Source organism: Stegostoma tigrinum, chromosome 1 (genome assembly GCF_030684315.1).
Source record: "Stegostoma tigrinum isolate sSteTig4 chromosome 1, sSteTig4.hap1, whole genome shotgun sequence".
Lineage (NCBI taxonomy): Eukaryota > Metazoa > Chordata > Chondrichthyes > Orectolobiformes > Stegostomatidae > Stegostoma > Stegostoma tigrinum.
In genome coordinates, this window is record NC_081354.1 from 82,970,293 (window position 1) to 82,998,207 (window position 27,915).

At 42.2% G+C, this 27,915-nt stretch overlaps 1 protein-coding gene across 11 annotated transcripts in view; it reads right to left on the reverse strand.

The window, feature by feature from the left end:
* LOC125456915 (LIM domain-binding protein 2) overlaps positions 1–27,915 on the reverse strand; it is a 263,846-nt gene that overhangs the window by 82,035 nt on the left and 153,896 nt on the right. The window lies entirely within an intron of this gene.

Below are 27,915 nucleotides of genomic sequence, written 5' to 3' on the forward strand. Positions count from 1 at the left end.
TTTCGGGCCTGGGCCCTTCCAGGCCCGAAACGTCAGCTTTTGTGCTCCTGAGATGCTGCTTGGCCTGCTGTGTTCATCCAGCCTCACATTTTATTATCAGGGAATAACATGTTCTTCTGTTTTACAACAGCAATGATTTATATTTCTGACTGGAGTTTGTTACTACTGAATGGTTCAGAGTATGAAAGGTGTCCCAGAGAATATCTTACCATTCCTTATGTTTTACAACAAAAGTGTCCTCCAGGTCACCTATGGCTCATGGGTCTTTCACACTTCTAAATGATTATTAACAATGAAAGACCATATGTATATGATCACATCAACACAATGGTCCCCTGTAGTAAAGTTGGAACAAGATGCAAATTTAGATTACTGAAGCTTTTGTCCTTTCTATCAAATTCAGAGGTGTGTACAAAATGTTTGTTCAAGAATGATTCACTGTCAGGATCATCATCTTTGCCCTGTCAGCCTGTCTTGCTATGGAATAACAATGAGGCTACATAAAGTTGGCAGTTCTTGCCTCCTAACCATTGACCTCTGGACTTCAGGGATGCTAACTGCTTTTGATGTAAGGCCTCCTTTCCAACACCATGCACTACTATTTATGCTTAGCTCAATTTCAGCTCCACCATATCACTTACTACCCTTCCTGCTCCTCCGATGCTTCCTCGTTTCAGACTCTGTGTTTTGCACATCTGCTGGGATCTTCATCCTCAGCTATTCAATTATGAATCAAAGAACACTATGGATAAGTCAGCCTTTGTAGGGAGTCTACGTGGAAATGTTCTTGGATTAATCTTTTGCTATGATAGTTTGAATCTGGGACCAACTCAACGAGATTTCCAGAGATCCATCAGCAGAGATACCATCAAGCGGGGCAACAGCTAATCATACTGAAGGATTCTCACAGGCAGTGAGCTTGGAACTAAATGAAATGATTATCTTTTAGTTACATTCTACTTGAGATCAATCAGACATGAGATTAAGATAGACTCGGAAACATCATACAGAAAACATTTTTAGAAATTAATATTCCTCATCTTTAATCATAATGAAGAAATTTGCCATTTTGTAAATATAAATTAGTTTCTCTGGGGTGGTGTGTATTTTTTCCCCACAGTATTCATGAAATTTGTAAAGCATTTAAGAAGTTGCATCTCATTCAACAATACACAACTTTTAAAAGCAGTTTTACACTGACACAAACAGGGAAAAATGTGAATGTCCCTGTTAGTTTGGTGATTTCTATTTGACCTTTTATTAAAGGTATGCTAACAGCACACACCATGGAGAAGTGCAGAATGAATGTCCACAAATTCTTATTTTCCATGTTCAACTGCACACATGCAGACTCCAGGGGTTTCTGTCAGTTTCAAAAGGATAGTAATGATGAACAATGACCATTTCAGCATTAGCAAAATTGCAAAACATTTTCAAATATATTTTTTTTTAAATCATTCCAAGGATGTGGATGTTGCTAGCTCGGTCATCATTTATTGTTTATCTCTGGTTCCCCTTGAGAAGGTACAGGTGAGCTACTTTCTTCAATTGCTGAAGTCCATGTGAGGTAGACTCACAATGTCATTAAGCAGGGAGTTCCAGAATTTTAACCCAGTGACACTGGACCGCTGAAGGAATTGTGATGTATTTCCAAGTAAGAACTGTGAGTTGTGAATTAAATAGCTGGTATTTCCATGGATCTGCAACCTTTGCCCTTCTAGATAGCCGCAGTTGCAGGTTCGGCAGGTTCTTTTGTAGGGAGACTGGCGAATTTCTACAGTGCATTTTATCGATGGTACGTCTTATGCTGCTGTGCATCAGTGGTACAAGGAATGGATGTTTGTGGACGAAGGGTCAATCAAGCAGAATGTTTTGGTCTGAATGTTTTATTCATTAACGGATGAAGGCATCGCTCACCAGACAGCATTTATTGCCCATCCCTAATTGCCCAGAATGCAGTTAAAAGTCAACCACATTGCTGTGGGTCAGGAGTCACAAGTAGACTAGACTGGGTAAGAATGGCAGTTTCCTTCCCTAGATGGGTTTTTTCCAACAACCGACAATGGATTCACGGTCATCATTCGATTCTTAGTTCCAGATATGTTTAAACTGAATTTAAATTCCACCATTTGCCATGGAAGGATTCGAACCCAGGTCTCCGAAACATTCTCTGGGTCTCTGGATTAGCAATCCAGCAATAATACCATTCGGCCATTGCCTCCCCTATCAAACAGCTTAAGTGTTGTTGGATCTGCTCTCATTAGGGAAATGAGAAGTACGCCATCACACTCCCGATTTGCACTTTGTAGATAGTGGTCAGCTTTTGGGGAGTTAGTTGGTGAGTTACTCAATGCAAGATGCCTAACCTCTAACATGCTGTTGTAGCCACAGTATTTATTTGGCAAGTCTGGTTCAGGTTTTGGTCAATAATAACCCCCAGAATGTTGATAGTAGGGAATTCAGTGATGGTAACATCGTTGAAATGTCAAAGGGTGATGATTAGATTCTCTCTGATCATTTTCTAGCCATTTGTGATGTAAATATTACATGTCCAACCTGGATTTTGTGCAGGTCCTGTATTTGGACATGGCCTGTTTCAATATCTGAGGAATTGCAAATGGAATTGAAATTGAGAAGTATCAGTGAACATGTCCACTTCTGACTTTATGATGGAGGGAAAATGACTGGGCTTAGGGCACCTCCCTGAGGAACTCCTGCAAATATATCCTGGAGCTGAGGTGACTGACTTCCAACAACCACAACTATCTTGCTATGAGCCAAGTATGATTTCAACTAGAGGAGAGTTTGCTCTCCTAATACCCAATGATTCCAGTTTTGCTAGGGTTCCTCTGTGCCACACTCAATCAAATGCAGCCTCTCATATCACCTCTGGAATTGAGCTCTTTTGTCCATGTTTGAACTAAGGCTATAATGAGATCAGGAGTTGAGTCGCCCTGGTGGAACCCAAACAGGTCATCACTTACTGTCGCTGAGTAGGTGCTGCTTGATTGCACTGTCAACGACATCTTCCATCACATTACTGATCAAGAGTAGATTGTCAAAGCGGGTCACTGGCTGAGCAGAATTTGTCAGCATTTTGTATACAGGACATACCCTAGCAACTTTTCACATTGCTTGGTAGACTACAGTATTGTAACTACTGGAACAGCTTGGCTATGGAAGAAACAAGTTCTCATTCCTGTTGCCAGAATGTTGTCAGGGCCCATAGCCTTTGCAGTATCCATGGCCTCCAGCTGTTTATTAATATCACATTGAGTAAGTGATTCAAATTGGCTTACGATTGGAACCTGTGATGCTGGGGGCCTCTGCAGGAGGCTCAGCTGAAACTTCTCGCTGAAGATTCTTACGAATGTTTCAATCTTGTCTTACACACAGCGTTGGGCTCCTCTAGCTTTGATGATTCGGATATTTGTGGAGCCTTCTCCTCCAGTGAGTCATTTGATTGTTCACCGCCAGTCACAACTGGTGTGTAGAACTTAGACCTGCTTCACTGGTTTGAGAAACACTTAGCTCTGCCTATCATTTGCTACTTATGCTGTTTAGCACACAAGTAGCTCTGTTCCTTAGGAGATTCACCAGGATGACTATTCATTTTTAGATATGTCTGGTGCTGCTGCTGGCATCCCCTCTTCCACTCTCCCTCGAATCCACACAGATCTCCCAGACTTGAAGATAATGGTAGAGTGGGGTATATGCCGAGGAAGAGTTTGCAAATGGTGTTGGAGCTGATTCTGCTTTCTACAAATTATTCTATTTTTAAAAATGTGAAAGCCGAATAAAAATAAAACATATTCCCAACAGAAAGATGATAAAAACTCGATTATTCTTTCTAGAGGCATTGGTAAGTTAAATCCAGGCAGAGGTTCACTTGGTGAATGGTTTTGACCTTCCAATAAATATACCTCTCCACCTCCTCCACATAGGGTTACATTAGAAACTGCCTGATTTTGGAAAGCAGCTTCACATTTAGTGCAAGTGTTCATTTTATTGGTAACTGCTTAACATTTTGTTTCTCACGAGACAACTGGATTCATGTAACCATCTAATCAAAGAGCCCCGTGCTAAGATGCGGCCTCGGTAACAGTGACAGAACAATTCTCTCAGGTTTTCTCGCCATTGGCATGTTATTAGTGAGTATTCACCAAACTGAGGCAAAGTGCTGTGAGTTTTCTTCTTCCAGTGTTGAGACGTTGGATACAGTATTTGTGGGCTGGAAGGCAGGATGTTAGAATCTGGTGGCTGTAAAATGCTAGCGGGGAAAGCAGTGTATTGTCTCTTTAAAAAATGATGTGCTTCTTCTATGCTTAGAGATTTCAGAAGTATGTTTGTGAGCAGCAAACCGTGGGTTTAGAGGCGCACAGAGTACCTGAATTGAAACACGTATCAAAAAGCTGCATAATTCGCAGGCCGAGCAGCAGTTTTGTTGTTATCAAGACAACAAGTTTTGAATTTAGCCAATTAATCTGAACCAGGCACTTAGATACAAAAGAAAAACAATTCAATTTAAATCTGATGGTTTTGACGACATAGGAGCAATCCTATTATAAAGAGGTATAAAACAAGAGGGCAATAGAACAAAGAAAAGAGAGCAAACTGCCATCTACCAGAGTTAACAGCCATCTGCTCTAAAGAGAGAATCACATGCTTTCATAGAATTCTCTAAGCCTTAGAGAAAGCACCATTGAAATCAAAGATACCTACCGCATAGCTAGTTAATATTCAATAGAGGAATATGATGGAGAAGGCATTCCTGACAACATTGGACGGAGAAGGCACATAACCTGACTGTAATTTCAAGAGATTAAATTCTACTTTTTTATATAAGTGGGACTTATACTTATTGGAACAGCATACCATTCGAATATTGGAGATAGCAAGAACTGCAGTTGCTAGAGTCAAAGAACAACAGTGTGGATCTGGAGGAACACAGTTGGCCAGGCAGCATCAGAGGAGCAGGAAAGTTGATGTTTCGGGTCAGAATTCTTCTTCAGAAGTAGGGGAAAGGAGCTGGGAAATAAATAAAGAGAGGAGGTGTGGGGCTGGGGAAAGGCAGGTGGGATGGTGATAGGTGGATGTAGGTAGGGAGTGATGGGAATTGGTCAGTGGGATGGGTGAGGCAGATTGATGAGAGAGAAGATGGGCAGGCTGTGTTGGGTCAAGGGGGCAGGAGGGAGGATAGGTGGAACTGGGGAAAGGTAGGTGGGGTGGTGATAGGTTGAATGCGAGTAGGGAATAGTGGGGATTGGTTAGCAGGAAGGGTAGGATGGATGGGTAGGGGAGAAGATGGACAAGTTGTGCCAGGTCAAGGAGGCAGGGATGAGAGGGAGATTTGGGCATGGGATGAGGCCAGGGGTGGGGAGATTTTACAACTGGTGAATTCTATGTTCAGGCCATTGGGCTGTAGGCCCCTGAGGCAGATTATGAGGTTCTGCTCCCCCAGTTTGCATGTGGTGTCATTGTGGCACTAGAGGCGGCCCAGGGAGTGGGAGGGGCAGGTAAAATGGTTGGCAACCAGAAGGTGTTGTTGCTTGTTACACACAGAGTGCAGACGCTCCACAAAACATTCCCTGAGTCTGCGCTTCGTCTCACCAATGTAGAGAAGGCCACATCAGGAGCAGTGGATACAGTAGACCAAGTTGAAGGATGTACAGGTGAACCCCTGTCAGATATGAAAAGTTTGCTTTAGACCTTGAATAGAGGTGAAGGAGGAGGTGCAGGGGCAGGTGTAGCACTTCCTGCGGTTGCAAGCAAAGGTGCCGGGTGTGGAGCAGACGAGGGAATCCTGGAGTAAACAGTACCTGTGAAAGGCAGATACAGCTGTGGAGAGAAATATCTCTCTGGGTATGGGGTCAGACTGTAGGTGGCAGAAGTGACAGAGAATGATACTCTGGATGCGGAGGCTAGTGGGGTGGCAAGTGACGACCAGAGGGATTCTGTTTTTATTTTTGTTGGGAAGAGATGCCGTTGAGGGCATTTTTGATCATGGTGGGGGGTGGAAAGAGGGGAGTTGCAGGCCTACCATTAGAATCTTGTCTTATTTGGGAACAGTTAGTAGTTAGACGGGAACTGTTCAGTTTGTTAATAGTTTCGTTAATTTGTTCACTGTTAAGAATTAGCTAAATAAATTGTTACTTGTTAATTGTAAACTGAGCGTTAGGGATTCCTTTTATTTAACCACTAGCAGTAGCTGTAAAAATGGCTTACACCCCTTCTCTCACACCTATTAACAGATTATAGGGTGAGGTGCTCCCCTTTGGGTGATTCCATATTAGTCCTTAGAGGGGGGTGGTCCACCTCCGCTGTATAACTCCAGTTAGGGCAAGAAGGCAGACTGGGATTTAACCCCATACTGTTGACATTTATCTGATCCACTCATTGAACCTTTGAGTCAGCTAAGCAAATCAGCCCCCAAACTGGTAAATACTAAAAGAAATAAACAAACATACTTCCTAACAGATGGGATTTTTCCCTGACCTTACCTAATTAAGAAGAGTGCTGAAATCCTTCAGCTAATTAACACGTGGAAGAAGAATAGAAGTTACTTTAGTGAACAATCAAATCGTTCTAATTGTCAGATAAGAAATTAGACCACTTTGAGTAGACATCCATTATGAACAGCTGGTTAATAGGCCAGTCTGAACAATGAAGCCTGTGAAGTTAGCCCAGTGATCAGATGGAAGGAAATTACAAAACCAACCTTGGGGAATGGCACAGGGTGAGGTAAGGAAAGACAATACAAAGACTTATTGATCAAGGACAGAAGGCACATGTGAAGGTTCAGAAAGTTGATGTACGTCGATAACATTATTAACTGTGAGGTTATGTACTTTGGTGAAAAGAACAGAGATTCAGACTGTCTTCTAAACATAGAAAGGTTTTGGAAATCTAAAGCACGAAAGGAATTAGGAGTCCTGGTTCAAGATTCTCTTGAGGTTAGCATGCAGGTCTCATTGGCAGTTAAGAAGGCAAATGCAACATAAGCATTCAAGAGGGGTGGAATACAAGAGCAGAGATGTATTGCCGAGACTGTGTAAAGCTCCAGTCAGATGGCATTTGGAATATTGTATGCAGTTTTGGGCCCCATATCAAAGGAAGATTTGATGCCAAAAGGAAACTTTTGTGCTCCTGAGATGCTGCTTGGCCTGCTGTGTTCATCTAGCTTCACACTTTATATCAAAGGAAGGATGTGTTGGCTATGGACAGGGTCCAGAAGAGGTTCACAAGACTGATCCTGTGGATAAAGGGCTTGTCATATGAGCTGCAGGTGAAAGCTCTGTGTCTGTACTAGATAGAGTTTAGAGGGATGAGGAAGAAACTCATCGAAACGAATGGAATTAGTTTCAAGCCTGGGTAGAGTGGCCATGGAGAAGACATTTTGACCAAAAGGTGAGACTAGGATAGGATGGCACAGCAACACAGTGAATGGACAACCCTTTAGAGCTGAGATGAGGAGGAACTTCTTCAGCTAGAAGGTGGCTAATCTGTGAAAAATCTTGATACAGGGGGCTGTGGAGGCCAAATCATTAAGTGTATTTAAGACAGGGATAGATAGATTCATGATTATTAAGGGGATCAAGGGTTACAGGGAGAAAGCAGGAGAACGGGTTGAGAAACAAATCAGCCATGATTGAGTGATCGAGCAGACTTGATGAGCCCATTTTTCTATTACACCAAGTGGTCTTATTAAAGGTGGGATTGCACCCCATGACTGAAACAAAGAATTGAAATTCAATTGAGAGTAGTCACTCATGGCATGTGGGCACCTCTGGCGAGGCCTAATTTTTCAAACTAAGGTAAATCTTCACAGGGCTATAATGCCGCGGCAGTAATTGATCGGGGTACACCCTTAAAAGAAGGCATAAATTATGAGACTTACTGCCTAAATGCAGTAGTAAATAGAGGAAATTTCCCAAGGGTAGAATACCATGAATATATTCCTGGGCAATTTGGAAAGTTTTGAATATTCTGGGCACGAAGGTAGACAGAAGAGGGAGAAGAAAAGCTGTTCATCATAACCAGTTATCCTGGTCAACTTGGTCACTTGACAAGGTCTTAGGTTTCCCCTGTAACACTAGTGCGTTATGTTCAATCATGATTAAATTGAACATACCCACCCCGTATTGACTGCAGTCAATCCTGATAAAGTTACCAATAAACCTGACATTCAAATTACAACACTGCCAACAGTGCACTGGTTAATATACAACCATGAAAAAAAACAGCTGTTACTCAACTATTTCTACTACTTTACGCAGTGCTGTATCATAGAGTTTAAAAAGCAAAATCTGCCCATTCACATTCATTACATCCTAAAGTGAATGCAATCCTTGTAACAGAGATAATGGGAATTGCAGATGCTGGAGAATCCGAGACAACAAAGTGTGGATCTGGATGTGCACAGCAGGCCAAATTGTGCTCCTAAGATGCTGCTTGGCCTGCTGCGTTCATCCAGCTCCACACTTTGTTGCCTCGCAATCCTTGTAACAGGTTGACTGGCATTTCAGCATTGACAACAGATTGTGTTAAATGCAACTTAGTTCATCTCAAGTTTTTGCAAACAGCACAATTCTATTGCTAAACAACCTCCTGGAACGGAAAATTAACTTGGGGACCTTCTGATTTTAATCATTGTTGGGGCTATTTTTCTTTCACTTTCTACACGTGATTTGACATATAATGCAGTATTCCAGTTGATACCTGTCAGGAAGTTCTAAACCTGAATATGACGCTCCAGGTTCAAACCCCGACAAAGATATGTTCATAATGTGGCCAAACAGGTTGAGTATTAACATAGCGATCCTTCTAACACACAATGATGGCAGCCGGTAAGGGCAGGAGGCAAGTCTGGTCAATCGTGTGATGTAAAGAAATTTAGGTCTCTGCTATCACTGCCTAAAGCTCCAGCACTAAACCTTGTATCAGTGGCAAATTAGCTAATCTCAAGTGGTCAACTTGTATGTCCCAAAGCTAAGTAACAGAGGAAGAACACAAAATGAAGTTCTGCTTCTTATCAAGATTTAGTTACACCACGTTCTAAAGTTCCTTGATTGATAGCTGTTGTGCCAAATTTCACCATTTAATTTTGCTGACGTCAGCCATGTTAAAATATCCCTTAGAATAAGTTACCATTTTAAGAAAATAGATTATCAGAGAGAAACATAACCACTGAGCCACCGTGCCACCCAGTTGGACATTTTCCTGATGTTTATTGCGAGGAATGAATATAACTTCTCACAGCCTCTACTTACCCCCACAACCTGGACAGAGACCTTCAGATGAATAGCGTGACTCACCGTTATGAGTTGGATTGCGTGTGGATGCAAAGGTTGCTGGTTAACAATTGGAACAAATTACACCTTCAGTGTTGGAGGACAAGGAGGAGGCAGGGGTGTGACGGGCAGAGTTTCTGAAGGGTCTGTCAGAAAACTTTAGATGCACAGATTAAACAAAGTGTGCTTGGATCAGCCCATCACAAATTTCTCTGGCGTTCACCCATTGAAACCGGGGGTGCACCTGGCTCCCCAACACCATTATCACCCTCTGGCTCTCCCCATTCTTACAGGATGCCAGTGCTCTTCATGCAATGCAATGTTTTGAAGGACATAGCAGACCACAGTCATCCTGGAGATTCTTGATGGGGGGATTATTGAAGGACTTCACCAGATCTATCCAGGCATCTCAACTGCATTTTTGGGGTAACGTGAGATTTGACAGTAGCCATGATGTGCAGCTATTGGTGTTGGACTGGGGTGGGCAAGGTCAGAAGTCACACAACACCAGGTTTGAGTCCAACAGGTGTATTTGAAATCACAAGCTTTCAGAGCAGAGCATGAGCTTCATTATTTCACCTGACAAAGGAGCTGTGCTCCGAAAGCTTGTGATTTCAAATAAACCTGTTAGACAATAACTCTCTGATGAAGGGTCTAGGCCCGAAACGTCAGCTTTTGTGCTCCTGAGATGCTGCTTGGCCTGCTGTGTTCATCCAGCTACACACTTTATTATCTTGGATTCTCCACCATCTGCAGTTCCCATTATCACTGAGACAATAACCTGATGTCATGTGACTTCTGACTAAGTGATTTGATCACTAAAAACTCAAAGGTCACAAAGCAGGGATTCTTTATTTCACTGGCATCAGGTCTTTATAAAGAAGAAAGGAAGTTTATGGTGATTAAGGTTGCATTTACACTATTTTCATGATATACATGGAATTGCACTTATGTTGGGCTAAGGAAGTGTTTTGTCTGTGTCTTCCCCTGGCCATTACCTTTCCCACTGAAGACACCCCTTCTTTCCAACAAAGGCCTGTCTAACAATCTCAGCTGCTCTCCCTCACCATCATCATCTGATGGAGGTCTTGGGAAATTGCTCAGCTCCTTTGCTCGGTGACTGCTATCAAAGGTTGCCATTTACTGCTGAAAGTCCTGTTACATCAGCAAACAAACTGAGTTGTCCAATTATTAACTTGTCACATCTTTCTCTTTTCCTTTAGAAGTCAGAAGCCAGCTCTTCAGATGGTGTACCTAGGTCTATCCCTGATTAAATTTAAATTCCTTTGCTAACAACACGTGTAAAATATTAAATTAAATTTTAAAATATTAAATATTAAATTAAAAATGTGGGTGGCACGATGGCTCAGTGGTTAGCACTGCTACCTCACAATGCCAGGGACCTGGGTTCAATTCCACCCTCAGTTGACTGTCTGTGTGGAGTGTACACATTCTCCCTGCATCTGCATGTGTTTCCTCCGGGTGGTCCGGTTTCCTCCCACAATCCAAAGATGTGCAGGGTAGATGGATTAGCCATGCTAAATTGCCCATAGTGCTCAAGGATGTTTAGGCTAGGTGGGTTAGACAAAGGAAATGTAGGGTGAGGGGAATGGGTGATGCGGACTTATTGGGCCGAATGGCCTGTTTCTACACTGTAGAAATTCTATGGACCCAGTTTCCACCATCTCCTCAGACAGAGTTCGAAAGTCACAAAGCCCTCAGAGGGGAAAAAAAAATTCCCATCTTCCTAACGGTAGTGGGGTGGGGGCTAATTTTAAAACTATGCCCCAGTTCAAGACTAATCCAGAAAAGGAAACATCTTCAACACATCTAACTTGTCAAGACCACCAGGATCTCATACACTTCAATCAAGTCACTACACACACTTTTAAACTTGCAAATTCCAATCTGTAGGAACTACCCTAAAGTCTATAGGATTTTGGAAGATAACCATGAATGCACCCAATATTTCCAGTGCTACTTCCTCTACCAGCGACCAGCGCTCTGAAAATGTAAGGATATGCAGTAAACAAGATTGCTTTAAAGTAAGGAGTTACTGTTAGTCTCAGACCAGAAGTGTTTGGATTAAAACCATGAAGAGATCACTGAAAGCAGAGTACATTTGTTTAAGAAGCTATGTGCAGTTCCAGTTTAAAGGTTGAAGGCGCAAGTGACTTAAACCTAATGGAGGCACTAGATGCAAGTTAGAGTAATATACAAGTGGTGTTTTTTGCTTGTTGTTGTTATTTTCCTTTCCAATTTCGAAAGGGGTGTCTTGAGAAGAATGGGACTATACTTTTAATATGTCTAAAAATGTAAGACAAGTAAATTATTTTGTTTACTTTATTTTCATTTCTTTTGTTAATAACTTGCTTCATTACTAGAGCAAAAACTGCAGCATTATGTGTTCCTATTTCAATGAGAGACCACCTTGTTAAAACCAAAGCAAATCAAAACAAAATTTAACAAGCTAGATTTCATCTAGGATCTGACTTGTTGGTTATAACATCAACTCGCATCTTAAGAAATGCCAAATTAAAAAGTTTGCATGTGTGCACACATATTACAAATAAAATTTTGCCCCGGCCTTGTAATAGAGTGGATTCTTTTCAAACGGTATTGAGATACTTAAAATATATACAGTTAAGAATTTAAATAACTTGAGAGCTAGTCTACCTACTGCTATAATTATATCTTACACCAATGGAAGCAAAGGCACATTTGACATACTTACACATACATACACACTCATTGCTAGGATCATGAATGCATATTTGTATATAGAATAATAATTTTATCTCTGTTCTCATACCACTTCTTGCTTTCTGCTTGGCTTCCTCTGATTGTGGTTGACAATTATTATTGGAAAAGCAGAAAGCTTTGCATGGTCGTGCAAGCTCTCCTTTCCCTCCATGGATTCTTCCTCCTTATAAAATGCAGTGGGTCACCGGCTGCCACTATTTTAATCTCTATATTCTGCTAAGGGCTTTGAATTCTCGTTCTCCAGCTATCCTCAACTAAGATTTTTTTACCGTCTTGTTTCCCAAGGCCCTGTTGCAATTGAGGCGAAGAATACACAGGCACAGATCCAAGGCAGCTTATGCCGATTGGAACCACCCACTAACAGATGTGCAAAATTAACCTGATAATGAGTCTCCTGCTAATCTTCCTCATAGCCTGACCTGCACATCAATACCTCAAATTGAAAGTCGAGGACTGACTGAGCAAAGACAGGGTCTCAAAGGGGGAATAAGCAACACACATGCATTGCAGCCACTCTATAGACACAACAGTTCATTCTATTCTGCTGCCCATGAGTCCTGCATTCTTCCAAAAAGGCAAACTTACTTCATTTGTCAGTTATCTAACAGAACAAACACGTGGGCGTTATATCTAGTCTCAAAGCTATCAGTCTGATCTGTTTTTAAATTCACAGCTGTGGGACTGATAGAAGTGTAAAGATGAAGATGGTAATGTTTGTGAGACTTAACCTCAGATGACACTGAGGTTACTTTTGCTGGTAGTGTGATGAAACGATAAAGATCACAGCCAAAGGTTTCTGCTTTTAGAGCAACTGTCAACCTGCACAAATTGTGCAATATTTCAAAATAGTTTAATTGACCTAACATCTGTGGTAGGTAAGTTACTTAAGAAGATTCTCAGGGATAAGGTACATTTGGAAAGACAGGATTTGACTAACAGCATGGCTTCGTGCGTGGGAGGTCATGCCTCACAAATTTGTTAAGAGTTTTTTGATGAAGTGACCAGGAAGATTGCTGAGGGCAGGGTGATCGATGTAGGTTATATGGATTTCAGTAAGGTCTTTGATAAGGTTCCACAGAGTAGGCTGCTCTGCAAAGTTATATCATATGGAAACCAGGCAAGGCTGGCAAACTGGATACACAATTGGCAAGATGGTAGGAAGCAGTAGGTAATAGTGGAAGGATGCTTGTCAGACCAGAGGCCTGTGACGAGTGGTGTGCCTCAGGGGTCGGTGCTGGATCTATTGTTGTTTGTTACCTATATCAGTGATTTGGATGAGAACGTACAAGGCATGATTAGTAAGTTTGTAGATGACACTAAAATAGGCGGTATCATGATCAGTGAGGAGGATTATCAGAAATTACAGCACGATCTTGACCAGCTGGGGGAGTGTGCCAAGAAATAGCAAATGGAGTTTAATATAGATAAGTCTGACGTGTTGGATTTCGGAAAGTCAAATCCAGATAGGAGCTTCATGGTGAATGGTGGGGCCTTAAGGAGTGCAATGGAACAGAGGGACTTTGCAGTTCAGGTGCACGGTTCTCTGAAAGTAGAATCACAGGTAGACAGGGCAGTGAAGAAGGCTTTTGGCACACTGGCTTTCTTCAGTCAGGGCACTGAATATAGAAACTGAGAAGTTGTGTTGTGGTTGTACAGGACGATGGTGAGGCCACACTTGGGACTATTGTGTTCAGTGTAGTCACCTCGCTGTAGAAAGGACGTTATTAATCTGGAAAGAGTGCAGAGGAAATTTACATGGATGTTGCTAGGACTCAAGAGACTAAGTTATAGGGAGGGGTTTGAACAAGACAGAACTTTCTTCTTTAGAGTGTAAGAGACTGAAGGGGTATTTATAGAAGTAAATAAGATCATGAGAGGCATGTATAGGGTGAATACACTCAGTATTTTTCCCAGAGTTGGGGAATCAAGGACTAGAGCGCATCAGTTTAAAGTAAGAGGGGAAAGAATACATGGGAACTTGAGAGGTGACTTTTTTTACACAGAGGGTGTTACGCATATGGAATGAGCTGCCAGTGGAAGTGGTTGAGGTGGGTACATTGACAACATTTAAAAGGCATTGGGACAATTACATGGATAGGAAAGTTTAGAAGGATATGGGCCAAGTGCAGAGAAATGAGGTTAGTATGGATGGATATTTCAATCAGCATGGAACAATTTTGGGCTGAAGGGCCTGTCTCCGTGCTGGAGGACTCAATAACTAAGTTCCTATTCAAATTCATTTTTATGCTAGCATACTTTCCATGCAATGCTTTAGAATGGAAGTTTGGAAAAATTGTACTAATCTATACTCGATGTATTTTAGAGTAGTAATCTGGAATAGTTTTATTAGTACAACCATAAATTAGTTTATCTTAAGTAATTCTAATAGAACAGTTTAGTTCAACATCTCCCTGTGCCTGTGTGGGTTCCCCTGGGTGCTCCGGTTTCTTCCCACAGTTCGAAGACATGCAGGTTAGGTGGATTGGCCATGCAAAATTGCCCATAGTGTACTGGGATGTGCAAGCTATGTGCGTTAGCCATGGGAATTGGAGGGCTACAGGGATAGGGTGGGGGGTGGGTTGGGTATGGGTGGGTTGCTGTTCAGAGGGTCAGTGTGGACTTGATGGGTTTAATGATCTGCTTCCACACCATAGGAATTTCATGATTCTATAATATCTATGACAACTGAAAATCACTTTCAGAGGAACTATATAGACCATTTAGTAGTTCTGGCGGTACATCCACTCAGTTTCACATGAAAGCTTTTTTTAAAAAATACAAAATGCATTTATTAGGGTCCTTGTAACTTGTTTAAAGACCCACTTTGACAGAGACTCACCATAGTGATTAATTCAATCTGGGGATGCCCAATTTTATAGGCAAATTAGACTTTCTGAATGATGTTTGTTTACACTAGGGCAAAAGAAAATCATGGAAGTGAGATTTGCATTGGATATAACATGGACAAGAACCTACTGAAATGCCACAACTTTTTCAGTTGGTTTGACCACTTTTGGGTGAAACACACTCAGCAAAACCAAGCAAAAACTCTACTTCGTCTCCATTCTTATTCCCAGAATGGTTCAGATGCAGTGTTTCTCTCTTTGAGTGCCCTCTGTAAACAAGCCTTGAAAATCACTAAATTTCAAGTTAAATGTAATCAATTGATTAACTATAATAGACTCTGATAACAGAATTACCAATTTGAAAAAGCAGCCTTGACATTGAAAAGATTTTTAAAATGACAGGTAGTTGAATATAATGGCAACCTCCACCTCACTTTACTACCTTAATACATTGTTTGAAAACTCTCTGACTCACGTTTTTGTGTGGTTAGGTGTCATACTTCATTTTGTACTGCACCTTGGGACGTCATTATTTCAAAGCAGCTATATAAATGCAAATTGTTGTTTCAATGCACAGACCGATAACCAAAACCGCACCAACAATACTAACTTAGTTTAATGAATTGAAAGGACATTGTTAAATTCAGAAATTGGAAGCACAGTGAACACACTGATCAAATATAGTTAAGTTTAAGAAACGATTCAGAGCCATAAGAGTGCCAACAAAAAATCAGCATCACACAAATCTAAATGGGATTGTCCAACTTGCTACTTGTGACATACAACAAGTAATTCCCTCTGGCTAAATATTAATTCTTGTCAATCAGGATGAAGATGGCAGCTTATCACCTCCCCAACATATCAGGTCAAGTTAGGACTAAACTGAACACAACTGTGGTTGCCATTCATCATTCAAGTACAGTGAAAGCACAAGTCTATATTTCTACAATTGTATGAATGGAGTAATTAAGATAACGTTTAGATCTATTAACTATAACGATAAATGTGAGGCATCATCCCTAAAAGCAAAACATTCTCAAAGGCTACCAAAACAATGAACATGATTTCCGATGCAATACCCAGAGTAATATGTGTTCTTGGTAAATAAAAACAGGAAACAAAATGACTTCTGAACTGTTTTGTTTCCCATTTCAATTTATCTTCAACAGGACTGTAAATGCTGAAGTATGATTCTGTATACTTTTCCCATGGTATCTCCTTCAGCAGTCATTCACCATGGAAGAACTTAGAGTGTGAGTGTCATTAGTTACTGGAGTTACAGTGAGGTATCAAAGCTGCGTCAGATCTTGCCTTTATTAACAGTCATTAGCCAGCATTCAAGTACAAGAAACATAAATGTTTCTTTGTAATATGTCTATTCTGGAAATCCTGAGGCCAATAGCAATAAAGGTCATCTATGTGTGAATCACAGATTGCATGGGAAAACCTCCCATTGGGTACATGACCCAGTTTCACACTTAGGCACTGCCACCGAGTCATCAGGTAATCCCAAGTGAGATCCACTTTTAGAGTAGCCCTACTGCGGCTAAAATATATACATAAATTTGACTGAACTATGATTTGAACTTAACTAAAAACAAAGTCATTTGGTTCTATATGGCCATAGTGCTAACAGAGATAGGATTAAATCAAATATCAAACAGGCAGCTTGAAAGATGAGGTGAGGGCATTGATAAATATAATAATTCTTCACACTGTTGTCGTTGTGTTCCTGAAAATTACAACTTGAACTGAGACAATCTTACACAGATCAATTTTTTACATTAGAACCAATTGCTACAGTCAGGTTCAGCAGAACCCCTCTCATCAGAAATATATTTCAAAATTACACCTTGCAAATTAAAATTCTGCACATTCTTAAATTCATATCATTAGAAGTAACTTCTAAAATACATTAAAATGTAAATATAAAAGAAATATGCCATCTCTTTTTGGTTATCTCCTGCTTGTTACCTCTCCAGTTGGCTGGCCTGGCCAACTCTACTTCTCTCTGGACTACCACCCACTCTCGTTGCTTGCTGCCTTCCTCGCAAGGTTTCCCTTTTCACCCTATGTAAGAGCTTTGGAGAAGAGTAGTGAGAAGGAGAGAGCAAGGGAGAGAAATTGTGAGTTGGAGGTTTGGGGACAGAAATGGTAAGCAGGAAGATTTAGTCAGTGAGACAGGCCACTCAGAAGTAGCAAAAAATTGGGTCATGCCTACATAGGCCAAGGGATAGAAGGATGTTCAAAGAGGGATCCTGACACCAAGTGCATACACCAGCCCCAATATATTTGTACTGTTAAAGCTTAATGAGGCAAGTTAAAATGAGGGCAGGGCTAACTACAGTGTAAGGATCCTGTTATGTTCCAGACTTCTGTTTGTACAAGAGATCTGTGTAAGTGGACTTAGAAAGTCACACCGGAAACCATACAGATTCCTTCTCAACCACAGCAAAAGGAACAATATTTTCAAATTTCATCTCTCTCATTAGACTACAGTGCTGATCTTTGAGTATTAAGGCTAATCTTCAATGACCTCAGCAGATTAATTCATGTAACTGATAAAACTGATATTTGGGACGATGGGAGATACCCACAGCCCACAGCCTCCAACCTCATTGTTCCGCAACCCCGCACGGCCCGTTTCTATCTCCTTCCCAAAATCCACAAACCTGCCTGCCCTGGTCGACCCATCGTCTCAGCCTGCTCCTGCCCCACCGAACTCATCTCCACCTATCTGGACTCCATTTTCTCCCCTTTGGTCCAGGAACTCCCCACCTACGTCCGTGACACCACCCACGCCCTCCACCTCCTCCAGGACTTCCAATTCCCTGGCCCCCAACATCTCATATTCACCATGGACGTCCAGTCCCTGTACACCTGCATTCCGCATGGAGATGGCCTCAAGGCCCTCCGATTCTTCCTATCCTGCAGGCCCGACCAGTCCCCCTCCACCGACACTCTCATCCGCCTAGCTGAACTCGTCCTTGCCCTCAACAACTTCTCTTTTGACTCCTCCCACTTCCTACAGACTAAGGGGGTGGCCATGGGCACCCGCATGGGCCCCAGCTATGCCTGCTTCTTTGTAGGTTACGTGGAACAGTCCCTCTTCGCACCTACACAGGCCCCAAACCCCACCTCTTCCTCCGGTACATTGACGACTATATCGGCGCCGCATCTTGCTCCCCAGAGGAGCTCGAACAGTTCATCCACTTCACCAACACCTTCCACCCCAACCTTCAGTTCACCTGGGCCATCTCCAGCACATCCCTCACCTTCCTGGACCTCTCAGTCTCCATATCAGGCAACCAGCTTGTAACTGATGTCCATTTCAAGCCCACCGACTCCCACAGCTACCTAGAATACACCTCCTCCCACCCACCCTCCTGCAAAAATTCCATCCCCTATTCCCAATTCCTCCGCCTCCGCCGCATCTGCTCCCACGATAAGACATTCCACTCCCGCACATCCCAGATGTCCAAGTTCTTTAAGGACCGCAACTTTCCCCCCACAGTGATCGAGAACGCCCTTGATTGCGTCTCCCGTATTTCCCGCAACACATCCCTCACACGCCGCCCCCGCCACAACCACCCCAAGAGGATCCCCCTCGTTCTCACACACCACCCTACCAACCTCCGGATACAACGCATCATCCTCCGACACTTCCGCCATTTACAATCCGACCCCACCACCCAAGACATTTTTCCATCCCCTCCCCTGTCTGCTTTCCGGAGAGACCACTCTCTCCGTGACTCCCTTGTTCGCTCCACACTGCCCTCCAACCCCACCACACCCGGCACCTTCCCCTGCAACCGCAGGAAATGCTACACTTGTCCCCACACCTCCTCCCTCACCCCCATCCCAGGCCCCAAGATGACATTCCACATTAAGCAGAGGTTCACCTGCACATCTGCCAATGTGGTATACTGCATCCACTGTACCCGGTGCGGCTACCTCTACATTGGGGAAACCAAGCGGAGGCTTGGGGACCGCTTTGCAGAACACCTCCGCTCAGTTCGCAACAAACAACTGCACCTCCCAGTCGCAAACCATTTCCACTCCCCCTCCCATTCTCTAGATGACATGTCCATCATGGGCCTCCTGCACTGCCACAATGATGCCACCCGAAGGTTGCAGGAACAGCAACTCATATTCCGCCTGGGAACCCTGCAGCCATATGGTATCAATGTGGACTTCACCAGTTTCAAAATCTCCCCTTCCCCTACTGCATCCCTAAACCAGCCCAGTTCGTCCCCTCCCCCCACTGCATCATACAACCAGCCCAGCTCTTACCCCCCACCCACTGCATCCCAAAACCAGTCCAACCTGTCTCTGCCTCCCTAACCGGTTCTTCCTCTCACCCATCCCTTCCTCTCACCCCAAGCCGCACCCCTAGCTACCTACTAACCTCATCCCACCTCCTTGACCTGTCCGTCTTCCCTGGACTGACCTATCCCCTCCCTACCTCCCCACCTACACTCTCTCCACCTATCTTCTTTACTCTCCATCTTCGGTCCGCCTCCCCCTCTCTCCCTATTTATTCCAGTTCCCTCTCCCCATCCCCCTCTCTGATGAAGGGTCTAGGCCCGAAACGTCAGCTTTTGTGCTCCTGAGATGCTGCTTGGCCTGCTGTGTTCATCCAGCCTCACATTTTATTATTTTGGGAAGATGGGGTTTAGTAGTTGGCCAGCTTTTAACTCTTTTACAATTTGATGAACCTGGCATTTATTTTCTGCCTCTCTATTGAATAATTATCTGTGTTATCATTACTTGATGTAACAACGTATATCCATGATCTCCCTCCTGATCCCTCTTCTTCTTGCTTCCTTTATTTCTATCTTCCCTGTATAGTGCAAATAACCGAACTGGGCTGCTCTCCTGGGTTGGGTAACATCCATTGGAATGAACTAAAATTAATTTCATTAAAATAAATTTAAATTACATTAACAAAATTTCTTGCCAGAAAACACTTCTGTCAATCTATTCATAATGAAAAGTAACAGAGAGACAGAGGCACACTTATTCAAGCTTGATAATAAAATGTGAGGCTGGATGAACACAGCAGGCCAAGCAGCATCTCAGGAGCACAAAAGCTGACGTTTCGGGCCTAGACCCTTCATCAGAGAGGGGAATTGGGAGAGGGAACTGGAATAAAAAGGGAGAGGGGGGAGGCGGACCGAAGATGGAGAGTAAAGAAGATAGGTGGAGAGAGTGTAGGTGGGGAGGTAGGGAGGGGATAGGTCAGTCCAGGGAAGACGGACAGGTCAAGGAGGTGGGATGAGGTTAGTAGGTAGCTGGGGGTGCGGCTTGGGGTGGGAGGAAGGGATGGGTGAGAGGAAGAACCGGTTAGGGAGGCAGAGACAGGTTGGACTGGTTTTGGGATGCAGTGGGTGGGGGGCAAGAGCTGGGCTGGTTGTATGGTGCAGTGGGGGGAGGGGACGAACTGGGCTGGTTTAGGGATGCAGTAGGGGACGGGGTGATTTTGAAACTGGTGAAGTCCACATTGATACCATATGGCTGCAGGGTTCCCAGGCGGAATATGAGTTGCTGTTCCTGCAACCTTCGGGTGGCATCATTGTGGCACTGCAGGAGGCCCATGATGGACATGTCATCTAGAAAATGGGAGGGGGAGTGGAATTGGTTTGCGACTGGGAGGTGCAGTTGTTTGTTGCGAACTGAGCGGAGGTGTTCTGCAAAGCGGTCCCCAAGCCTCCGCTTGGTTTCCCCAATGTAGAGGAAGCCGCACCGGGTACAGTGGATGCAGTATACCACATTGGCAGATGTGCAGGTGAACCTCTGCTTAATGTGGAATGTCATCTTGGGGCCTGCGATAGGGGTGAGGGAGGAGGTGTGGGGACAAGTGTAGTATTTCCTGCGGTTGCAGGGGAAGGTGCCGGGTGTGGTGGGGTTGGAGGGCAGTGTGGAGCGAACAAGGGAGTCACGGAGAGAGTGGTCTCTCCGGAAAGCAGACAAGGGAGGGGATGGAAAAATGTCTTGGGTGGTGGGGTCGGATTGTAAATGGCGGAAGTGTCGGAGGATGATGCGTTGTATCCGGAGGTTGGTAGGGTGGTGTGTGAGAACGAGGGGGATCCTCTTAGGGCGGTTGTGGCGGGGGCGGGGTGTGAGGGATGTGTTGCGGGAAATACGGGAGACGCGGTCAAGGGTGGTTCGCCTCCCCCTCTCTCCCTATTTATTCCAGTTCCCTCTCCCCATCCCCCACTCTGATGAAGGGTCTAGGCCCGAAACGTCAGCTTTTGTGCTCCTGAGATGCTGCTTGGCCTGCTGTGTTCATCCAGCCTCACATTTTATTATCTTGGAATTCTCCAGCATCTGCAGTTCCCATTATCTCTTATTCAAGCTTGTGTCTTTTTCCCTGCAAGGATCATTATTATCCTGTTAAACATATTCTTTGTGCAAGAGATTTTAAAGTATGTTTTATCCTGAGAGTCTTCATCTTCCACTTAATAGAAACTCTCAGGAAATGGTGCAAATGCCTGTGTCATTTTGGGAGATTAGGTGAGAGCCATGAGAATGTTCTTGCAGTGTATTCATTTGTATATTCTGAAACAATTACATATTAAGTATTTAAAACGTGAAAAATACGTTTGTCTGATTAAAATAATTTTTGTACTGCTGGACTAACTGTTAAAAATACTTGCAATCAAAACCTCTTTTGTTTTCTCATAAATCATAAGAATGGGAATGTGATAGATTGTGAAATAAATCCGTAAGCCTACAATGGAACTCAAAAGACATTTTCCTTTCTTATTTACAGTTTAGATTTTGTTATTGATGGTACACAACATGCTTTCCCACAGGAATACGTTTGAAAATATGTTGATTTCTGTGTAAGCATCATGCTGAATGAAGCACTCAAGAGATGAGATTAGCAATTACTTGTTTCACTAAATGTTTAAAGAAGCATATGCCTCTTAAGTAATGTGTATCCATATATGCACAATCTACAAATAATTAACATTGTGGTAATTAGTCACGTTAATTTATGCCACTGTATTAAATTATTTCCTTAGAGACATTAGGAAAGATGCCAGCAATTTAAGCTGAAGCATGTGAAAATTCACATCAGGTTAAAATAAGGGCTTTGAATGAGTAATACTAGATAAACATGTGGCAGCTGGGACCAGGGAAGCTGATTGACTAGCAGGAATTAACCTTAAGACTGGCAATTCAAATAATTCAAAGATGACAAGAGAGAAGCTATTCAAAAAGACTGTCTCTTATTCACCAAAGAAACATTTCTACACAAGCAGGTGACTTCTCAGGTGCAAAGTGAAATGTGGCACTTTGCTGTGTTTTGTTCTGTTGAGGAGTAGAAAGGTTCCTTATTTTTTTTACTCCTTGTCTGACCACAATACGGTTTTTAAGATAATAAAGTGTGGAGCTGGATGAACACAGCAGGCCAAGCAGCATCTCAGGAGCACAAAAGCTGACGTTTCGGGCCTAGAACCTTCATCAGAGGGTGTAGGCCCGAAACATCAGCTTTTGTGCTCCTGAGATGCTGCTTGGCCTGCTGTGTTCATCCAGCTTCACACTTTATTATCTTGGATTCTCCAGCATCTGCAGTTCCCATTATCTCTCACGGTTTTTAAGACGATACATTTTCCTATTCAGTGGGTGTTTCATTGTTACAGTGTTTCTTTTTGGTTTCTAAGTGAGAAAATTGCTTTTTGAACCAATCTAACTGAAATAATAAAACACTGTAACTTTCATGCACACACACTGAGGTTCTCACACAAACCAGTAAGTTAGAGACTGAGAGGACAGATTAAACAGCTTTTTCTTTAAAACAAAGGAGTTCAAAATGAGAGTTACTGATATACAGGATTTTGACTTGGATGGTTCTCAGGCTGAGCTTGATGGTCCCTGAAATTTGTGTTTGAGATGTTTCAAATATGTTGACAGCCGACATATCTCTTCTTACGAAGGTCAGCAGCTGTTGAGTTGAATTGTTAAACCTCCGTTTCCAGAACACGGTTCATCAAACAGTATACAACACTCAAACTTGTAATTGGATAAAGAGGCAGACAGGAGCCCACTCAAAGGTTCTGCCCTGTGTTCTAGAGGTAAACAGTTGTAAAGTCACAAAATAGTTACCTGGTTTATCATCTTCCCCTCTCTCCAATTGACAAGTTACTCAATGTGATCATGGCTAGTGGATTCCTGGTACTTGGTTTCAATTTAATCAATTATTGGATGAATTCCTTTCTCCAACAGAGTTAACTGTTTGATATGATTACATCTAATGCTTGGTTCCTGAGAATCGGCCACAACTCCTGGCCTATTCACATTCCTTGCAGTTGATAATCTTACATAGATTCCCACAGGTCAATCGCATTATTAGCTTTGAAACTTATAAGATACATTGATGCAAATACTCAATCATTATGGAAGCAGCTGGGTCAGTTTTTTGAACACAATGGTCCGCAGCTAGTAAGTACATGTTTTAACGTATAAAATGTACCCAAAGGGTCATGCAGCAAAGAAACAGATCCCTCTGTCCAACCAGTCCATGCCGGCCAGGTTTCCCAAACTCAACTAGACCAGTTTGCCTGTGTTTTGCCCATATCCCTCTAAACCGTTCCTGTTCCTGTACCTGTCCAAATGTGTTTTAAATGTTGTAACTGTACCTGCATCTACCTCTTCCTCTGGCAGATCATTCTACATATGAACCACCCTGTGTGAAAAGCATGACCCCTCAGCTCCCTTTCAAATCTTTCTCCTCTCAGTTTAAAATTATGCCCTCTGGTTTTGAACTCCCCTAACCTAGGAAAAGACCTATACTATTCATCTTCATTGAATCATCTATCTCAGGTGTTAAGGTACACCACCACCAAAAATCTTCAAGTACTGAATTTCCACTGGATTCTTCCTCCCCTCCCTTTCCCTCCAACTCTGTCCTTTCATCTAATTCTTGCCATGTATTCACTGTACGCCCCAACCTTCCCTCTCAGATGCTGAATGATCTGTGCTTAGCAAAGTACTTAGTTTAACCTCCTTTATGCTTCCATTCAATGAATTTCAGGTATGATATGACACTGAACTCTTCTTCCATTGTCTTTGCTTCCATGCCCATTTCTTTGCACTGGGATCCTGTCACCACTGCATGGACCCTTTTACATGCCTCCAATACTTGTCCCTCTGCCTAGGCGCTCCTGGTCTTTTACCTGTACTTGATCTCTTCAACAAGAATTGCCTTCATGAACTCAGCACTTTAATTTCTCTGTGTCCTCCAGTCAGTCAAACCTGTCACCCTCTGAATTTGCTGCACTCTGTTCTCTCCTGATTTGGTGAACTACCTGCCAATAAGGGATGGTGTTGTGATCATCTGGCATGGCCTACCTCTACCTTACAGAGGTTGAGCAACAATTTTCAGACATTTCCTTCTGTATCTCCCTCTAGATCATGACCCACTGTTAAACATCAAGCTGCTATTCCCAGGATTGTCACTGACCTCTCATGTTCTCTGATGGCCACTCCTCCCCAGAGTCCCACCTCAGTCCTCAGACCAGCACAACCTGCTTTTAACTCCTTCCCAAAATCCACAAACAGGACTACTCTAGCAGACCTATCATTTCAGCCTGTTCCTGTTCCAATGAATTTATTTCTTCCTATCTTGATTCTATTCTTTCCTCCTTGCTCAGTCTCTTAACTTTTCACACAAATGAGCACCAAATTGATCTCAAAACATTTATTCTGTTTCTCTCTCCACAGATGCTATCAGACCTACTGAGTTTCTCTAGCACTTCCTGCTTTTACCACAGCTTTGTAAGACTTGGGTGATCAGGTTTGGAAACAGTAAAAGTTTAAAATGACAGCTGAGTAATATGGCACATTTCTCAACTACAAACATGTCTAAAATTGGAATGTCAACCATAACAATTTCTTCAGTTCTCATGCACTAACATAGTACAGTGGATGTCAACAGCGTTCCACATTTGGGTAGTTTAATATATTTATTATTCCAAATTCAGTGAAGAGTTCTGTGTCCCCAATAATTTCGGGAACACATTTCAAACAGGTTGGTCTCAGGACTCATGCAATTTCACAATTTGCATCTCTCCATCGCTATTAACTTTATCCACCAAGTACTTATGCAATTCTCTCTTGAATATACTGATACAATGAAAGTCCATTTCCTCCCCTGGCAGTCTTTAAACTCTTAAAACTTCTTTAAACTTAATGCTATCTAAACAAGATAGTTAATGAAATAATAGTATTTCACTCAGCCTCCTCAGTTTTCATTCCTCCTTGTACCGAAGCATTAGGATTATATCATGTACATTAACATTAATCTGCCTGCATACTGAAGGAATTTGAGCATTTCAATAACATTACTCGTGAACATCTGTTCTCCAAAATGAACAACTCCTACTTTTGCAGCTTCTCTATAATAACTCAAGTGTCTAATTCCAGCTGTCATATTAGTTGCCCTTGAGTTATCTTCTTAAATGCCCATGTGCTGTTCTCAGAGGAGACCCTTCAGCACTTGCTACTGGTGAGATAGGCTGTTGTTAGTAGGGCTCAAGGGAGCATTTGATTAACTCCAATAATCTCTCAGTCAACAAGGTGCACAACCAGGGAGGACAGAATAAGAGTCCTCTGAAAATTATGGCTACTGAGGAATGAATAAAGGTTGGCAATCTGATTGAAGGACACCAATAGCAACAAGATCTCAAACCATTACTTGAAGCTCAAGATTAGTCTGCAGTCACACTTTTGAGTACATGACATCTGCTATATTCTGATATACATTCTGTTCAATTTCAATGTGAAAGCTTAATAGAGGTTTTATATCAGCGCAGGTTATGCGCGTGCTGTTTATGTTAGTGCATGTTCTTTGCTCCAGTTGTTCTCAAACTTAATTACTTACTACTAAATGTCATTAACAATGATTATAATCATAATCGTAATTAATCAATTTATTTACTTATTAATTACAAAGGAAATTCCGTGTCAAATATGGATACTGTTTTTAAAAAGTGAGGTGGAGGACTTTCTTTGCAAATTCAAAATTGCTTGAATTACTTCTAACCCTTCTTCAGATAGTGTGAATAATAATATATGATCTAGAAAAACAAAGCAGTAAGTCTATGCAACTGAGCCTTCATTCAGAAAAATGATATTACACTTTTCATTTCTTTTCCCCCACAGTAAAGTTCAAACTTCAATAACTTGATTGCAACTATCATTTCCTCCTGTGGCTCAAAAGCATTAGGAGATAAAATATGGAAATGTGGCAGAAAACCATTTTCTTAAAAAGACATTATTACCACAGCAAAGGGTTAAAACAGCTTGTTTATGCAGCAAGGTAGTATTTTGTGCACGGAGGGCTTAAGTTTGCAAATGGCATAGGTGAATGCGACTTAAATGAAGTGATGCGAATGAGACAAATTTTAAAACAGCGCTTCCATTGAAATTATAAACTTATACAATGTTTCAGTTGCAGACATGTCATACTGAGAAAGCTGCAGATAAAACTGTAAATACAGTAAAGTGAAAAGGCACACTCTCCACAACCCAAATGTTAAAACTGAATAGAGGCTAAGGGATAATGACCATCATATTAAATGAATCAGCACGTTATCGCGCCTTGTTTAACAAGTTGGAATTGTTGCTTTACATTCTTATTTGATGCAATTATGTTCTGTTACAAAGTTTTCTGCTTTGATTTTTTTAATGAAGAGCTGCACTGATGCGTTGCTCAAATCTCATACATCTTGTAATGAGAATGTCACTCATTTCTGATAAACTGAGAAAATGTGAAAACCTGAAATGCAACTGGCAAAGTCATAGATCCACAATGTGTTCTAATTATAGATAGTGATTGTCTAAGGAGAGAACTTCATGCCTCCCAATCCTTCAGTGGAGTATCCTTGGTGCAATCTCCTGGAGGAATAACGAAAATAAACTGCAAAACAGTAGTGACTTAGTGCAGCTACATCTGATATGCATCTAATCAACTGGGCCAAACACATAACGGGCTATGTAATGTGGCTATAAAAGTAGAAAAGCAAAATGATTTGTGACGGTTTCCAATTTCCATATGTTAACTTTTTAAAAATTCCTCCATGCCAGGATTTGTTGCCCATCCTTAACCGTTACACATGAAGACAGTACAGAGTAAACTATATTGTTTGGAGACCAGACCAGGTAGAAATGTTAGACTTCTTTCCTTAAAGGGATTTAACGCATCAACTGGATTTTTATAACAACTGATAATAGGTTCACGGCCACCGTTCTTTGCACTAATTTATAGTTCCAGATGTATTTTTTGGATTTACATTCCACCAGACTGCTATTATTAAAATTCAAACTCAGCTCCCCAGAATATTAGCCTGGTCCTCTGGATTATGAATGCAGTGATGCTACCACCACATCACTGTCTCTCACCAAAATGGGTACATCTTAATAGAGTTTTGTTTTTAAATTAGTAATAACTAGTCAGAAATGACTGAATGAGCATCAGCCTCTTAAACAAGGCAAGTTCCTATTTTTGAAATTGCGTGACTAACTTCATTTCTGGCATTCTGTTGTCAATATGTGGATAGTGGCATTACTTAAACATAACTATAACCATAAACTAAGATTGGCGATGGAAAGTCTGAAGTTGCTGTCCCTCGTTAACATTGTCTCTATCTTTCTCTCTGGCTAGATACAGTGGTTCTCAACTTTGATGCCCATTCTGAGCTCCAGTAGAACTTTCAGGTGAGGATCGAAGCCGTCACTAAGAGGGCATATTTCCAATTCCTTAAGGTCATCAAATTCCATATCTGCCTCAGCTAATGTGCTACTGGAATCCCTCTAAGATTTGACTATTCCTACTTATTCTGGGCTGGTTTCCCCCATTTTCTACCCTCCACAAATTTGAGGTCATCCAAAAATCTTCTGCCTGTATCCCATTTCATACCAAACCCAGCATACTATAAGACCATAAGACATAAGACATAAGAGTGGAAGTAAGGCCATTCGGCCCATCAAGTCCACTCCACCATTTA